The sequence below is a fragment of the Misgurnus anguillicaudatus genome, chromosome 16, assembly GCF_027580225.2.
Source record: "Misgurnus anguillicaudatus chromosome 16, ASM2758022v2, whole genome shotgun sequence".
Classification (NCBI taxonomy): domain Eukaryota; kingdom Metazoa; phylum Chordata; class Actinopteri; order Cypriniformes; family Cobitidae; genus Misgurnus; species Misgurnus anguillicaudatus.
This window is the reverse complement of record NC_073352.2, coordinates 3,900,531-3,905,889: the sequence shown is the minus strand read 5'-3', so window position 1 is coordinate 3,905,889 and position 5,359 is coordinate 3,900,531.

The window sequence follows — 5,359 nt, the reverse complement described above, 5'->3', positions numbered from 1 at the left end:
GACTAACTTTAGAAAGAACTGCTTCCTGCTTCAGTAAGTTGTCATATAACTAGCAACAACTCTGTAACTTGCTGCTGAACCAACATTGTACGATGCATAGTTGGAGAAACGAACTACCTTGTCACGTCTGTTTCCCGAAAGCATAGTCACTTTGTCGCACATTCGTCGTGGGAACCATGTTGGTTCAACAACAACAGTTGATGATGTCACGTGGGAGGTGAAGTACTAATTAATATGTGCAAATCGATTTAATGTTAGATTATTGCTGTAAATAACATATATTGCATCGGAAGATAACGTTATCTGTTGTTTCTTTTCAAGATATTTAATTCATGTGCAAGTTCCCTCTTACGTCACTCCCCAGGGTCTTAAAGCTCGTATGACAGATGAGGTGAGTCACCACATATAATGCAAACTTTAGTTCAGTCTTCATCTGGCCAAGACACAGCTATCCATATCAGCTATCTTTACTGTAACTTGAACTTTTTTATAGTTCCCAAGTGATATATCATATTATAAGATTCATGAGTGATTTTAACCTGATATTTTCCTAGTTTATAGACTAAAGCCCTTTATCCTGTGTGTGCAATAAAGGTTTACTTAAATTCACTTGTGCTGTTCTCACTCAGTGTATGTTTTCTGACCTTTATGCTATATCTATAATTATCACATCATGTGTACATAGTTTAAATCAATTCAACTTTTTAAAATTGTTTTCATTGACTCATTCATTAAAACCTAAATCTGCCCATTTCGTTTAGTTTTTAAGCATTATGATTTATGGGTAGATTTGTTCTAGTGCATCATAGTTGATGGTTATTATAGGCTTATCATTACTCATACAGTAACATTCATTGTAAGAAGGCCAAAGCCTAACCTTGGGTGCATTTCCCAAAACCATCGTTAGCCAGCTAACATCGCAAGTTCCATCGTTACTAACATAGTTCAACGTTTTGGTGTTTACCTAAACCATATCTGTGGTAAGAAGCATAGTTCTTAGTTAGTTTGATATGTAGACATACTGTACATTGATGCAGGGTGTTACGTCGTTATTCGAGAAACGCACCCCTGTGCGGTTTCCCGCAGAATGTTAATTAGTAAATGTCATAAATCTGTCGCAATGCTTTTAATAAATTTGAATTATGTGACAGAACAGTATGACTATACTTTTGTATTGTTTGAAGAATGCATTGATAACATTCCCTTCTGCAGAATCTTAAACATTCTTTACTGATATGATGTAAATCACCCACCCTGTTCCCAGAGATCTTAATAACTGACCATTCACCAGATTTTATCACGTGTGCTTGTGATTATGTAAGGGGAAAAGATGTTAATGGAATAAGTTACAGAAGAGTTAGAACAGTGGAAACAACAAATACATTTAGAAATGAATTATTCAGATATAGTTGTAAAATATAACTGGAAAAATCAAAATTTCACAGATTGGAATGACATTGACATGGCTTTGATTAACGAAATCAATGTTGCATTTGTTACTCCTTTAACTTGAACTGTTTTTAATGTGTCTTTCAGGTGTATTTCCAGGTAAAATGAAAATCATTCCAGATAATACAAATCTGGAGAGAGAAATCAATTTACTAATTATAGGCTGTTGTCCTTACTCTCAGTTGTCTAAAAGATTGGACAATTTTGTAGAAATGTATGATTTGTTAGTTGATAATCAGTATTGATTTAGGTCAAATTAATCGACATTCATGGCTTTAATGGAGTTAATTTAAAATATTAGACAATAAGTACTAACAAGAAATATGTTGTGGGAGTTTTTATAGATCTAACACAGTGTATTATTGACACAGTGTATGAATTAATAAGTTGGAAAAGTATGGTATTTGAGGGGTTGCTATTGATTGATTATGCAAGCAATAGATTACAGTTTGTTTAAATGGGGTTTACAGATCAGAATGTATTTAGATCACTTGTGGAGTTCCTCAGGGGTCGATCTTGGGTCCAGTATTATTTATACTGTATATAAATGATATATGTAGGGTTATAAACCTCCTTTAATTTGTAATGTTTGCTGATGACACCAATACTTTTGTTCTGGGGAAAATTGTCAGCAGCATTTGGAGATGGTCACAGCTGAAATGAACAATGTAAAAGAGTGGTTTATTTAAATAAATTAACATTAAATCTAGAAAAAAATTAAATGTATATCAATTTTACGATTCCCAAACAACATTCAAGTAAAAATTATGATGAGTAATTCTAAAATAGAAAGAATATATGAAAATAAATGTATGGGTGGGATTCTTGATAACAAAATCTGATAGAAACCTAAACATGTGAGAGCAAAAATAGCACAAAGTACTGGTGTAATGATGACAGCAAGTAATGTATTGAATGAGAAAGCTTTTTTCAAACACCTACATATCAACTTTACAAACATTAATTACAATACAGAAAAAGAGCCATTAGGATTGTAAATAATGCTGGATACCATGACCATACCAATTAATTATTTTTATTATTTTAAATCACAAACTCAAAAGTAAAGTAATCTCGTAAGACTGCTTAAATAATTTTTTATAGCAAAAATAATCAACTCCCCTGATTATAAGTTAAGAGGGACTTTAAAGTATGCTTAAAAGTATGTGTATGCATAAAAGTATGCATAGTTTGAATAATTTGACAAAGAAAGTGTCAATTTAAAAAAGGTTTACATTTTTTCTTTTTTAAATTATATAATTGTAAAGGTAAAAAATTGTTGTTCTTTCTTGATTATTTTAAATGTTGTGTTTGATTTATATTGTTTGATGTTGTGGGTTTGTATAGGAAGTTTTTAGGGCTAGGATTTGATAATCCTAGGGCTTCTACCCATCCCTTTTCGAAAGAGTTGAGTATTATGTGAATTTTTGTTATTTTATGTTGTTTTGTTTATTTGATTTTTATTTGTGTATTTTAATTTTTTCTTTTTGTCTCAGTTGGAAATAAATTATAATTCAATTCAATCTACTATCCTTAATCAAATACACCTGAACCAGATAATCAAGCTTTTTATGGCTACAGGTATGCTGAAGCAGGGTTGGACCTAAATTATGCAGAATTGTAGATCTTCAGGAACAGGGTTGGTGACCACTAATTAAAACCCTAATCCGATTATTATTTGTAGTCTCTATCAATACACCATTGTAAATAGTTTTTTTTTTTACAGTGAAATCCAGCTAATGTCTTGATATTTTGTGTGTACAGCTATGTATAAAGTAAAGACTGTGAACACATGTGAACCAGTTATAACAAAGATGATCTTATTTGCACATATATGGGTGATGAAAGTATAATTTTTTTCTTTTGAAATCTTTTATCACCTACTTCCTTCTAAACCATTTTTCTACAGAGCCTTTGGACAAAGCTTTTAATATAGTAGGCCTATCAGCTTTCTTTTGAATGTGATTTAATTGTTTCGATATTAAATCACATATTTTTTGCTACAGTAAAGGAAGTAATTCCTAAGGTATTATTAACCATGTTTTACGTTCTAAACAGTGAATATTAACATTACTAGGCCAAAAAACCTCAATTCATTGATTGTCATGAATCAAACACAATGCTTTAAATAAGCTTGCATTGTCTTATATTAAAATGTTCCTTTGTAAGTCAGATTGAGTACCCTATTCTTATGTTTCCTGTTACACCCTGAAACAGTCACACCTAGAGATTAATTGTCTTAATACCATAAACAAAGCGCGGTTTACAACAGCGCAAGTGTAGTCTTTCATGATGGATGTTTCCAATTGAGAATATTACTTCAACTCTACACAATGCTGGGTTTGTCATGATATTGTGGGATGAAAACTTCATTAGAATGTAAACAGGATATTTAAGCATCTCTGCCAGCCACAGGAGACATCATGACCCGGTCTGAGACTTAAAGAGCAGGTTGTGTTTATCACAGATGGCAAACACATTAAACCAACACGGCCAGGTCATGAGCCTCAGGTTTCTTTCTTAAAAAAACACACAAACACTTATTTAGCCAAAAACATTACATCACATTTTCAATGGGATTTCCAGGAAAGAAATCTCCTTCTTTTAAGCTAGGGCTACTGAAAGTTACACCTCTGAATGGCTGTCCAGTGCTCATCTATTATATGGACACAGTTCCCCTTTGATGAGCCAAACAGTTGCTTAATGTTTAATTTCAAAAGAACTGCTCTTGTATTTATTTTAGGTACTTGGTTGCAAGAAAAAACAGAAATGATGCAAACTCCAAAAGTGTACTGAACAGAAGTGGTTATTTGTATATGAATAACTTTTAGTTTTATGGCCTGTGTCCAGGAGTTTCCCTGATCTGCCTGAAACTATTTCCACTGTGACAGCGACACATGTCATAAAAAGCCAATGTAAAAATGTGGGATGGTTGAAACACTACTGGAAAGAAATGCCAACAGGCTTGTAATACCAGTGTTAAACAAGGTTTACCATGTTAGCTTGGTGTGTTGCATGCCAGTGTGAACAAAATGACAACATCACTAAACCAAACAGAAACCAAATTGTTTTTGACTTGTGAGATTCTGATAGGATTTAAATCATCATATAGTCAAGTTGTATTTTTGTAGTCATGCTCAAAACACAAACCATAAGAGCATTTTTTCACGAAACAGCTGAAAACAACTAATTTCTTGACGGTTTGCTGGTGTATTATCATTTAGAGACCTGACTGTAGATGTTGTCAAATGTATTTATTTATTTATTTGCACCTTGCACCAGATTGGCATTAGTTAGTTCAATTAGAAATATTTTGTGAAAAAAAAATGTAACCACCCCAAATATTTATATTTCTGTAAACCTGCTTTACTACATTGCACATTGCAGAAATAATGAAATATGTGATTGTGCCTACAATCCAGGCTAAAGTCTCAAAATCAAATTCTGAGATAATGAGCATCAAATGTTGATTTCAATCATTAATTTCACTGTCATTTCAATATTTGACATGACCTTACTCGGTCAATATTAAAGATATCAAGGTTATGAACAGAATGTCCTTTACATTATGTAGGATGAGTTTATGTGGAAATCTAAAAAAATGCCTTTAGCTGGGTTTTCACAGGCAGGGTCACAAATATTGAAATATCTATTAATATGTTTTAATATAATACAAGGTTTAAGGTGATGCAATAATTTCCAATGAGCCGTGTAATAAATGGTGATAAAATCATTTCTTGTCAATTCTGTATCCTCTACTTCCTTTTACCTTTTCATAAACAATAAAGTCTTTCTTAAAGTTATATAACCTGCCCACATTATCTGTAAATGGATGGATCATATATCTTTTAACAATTCTGTTATCTGTGTTGTTAAGAATATCATTTGATATGTTTTGTTTTGAAATCAA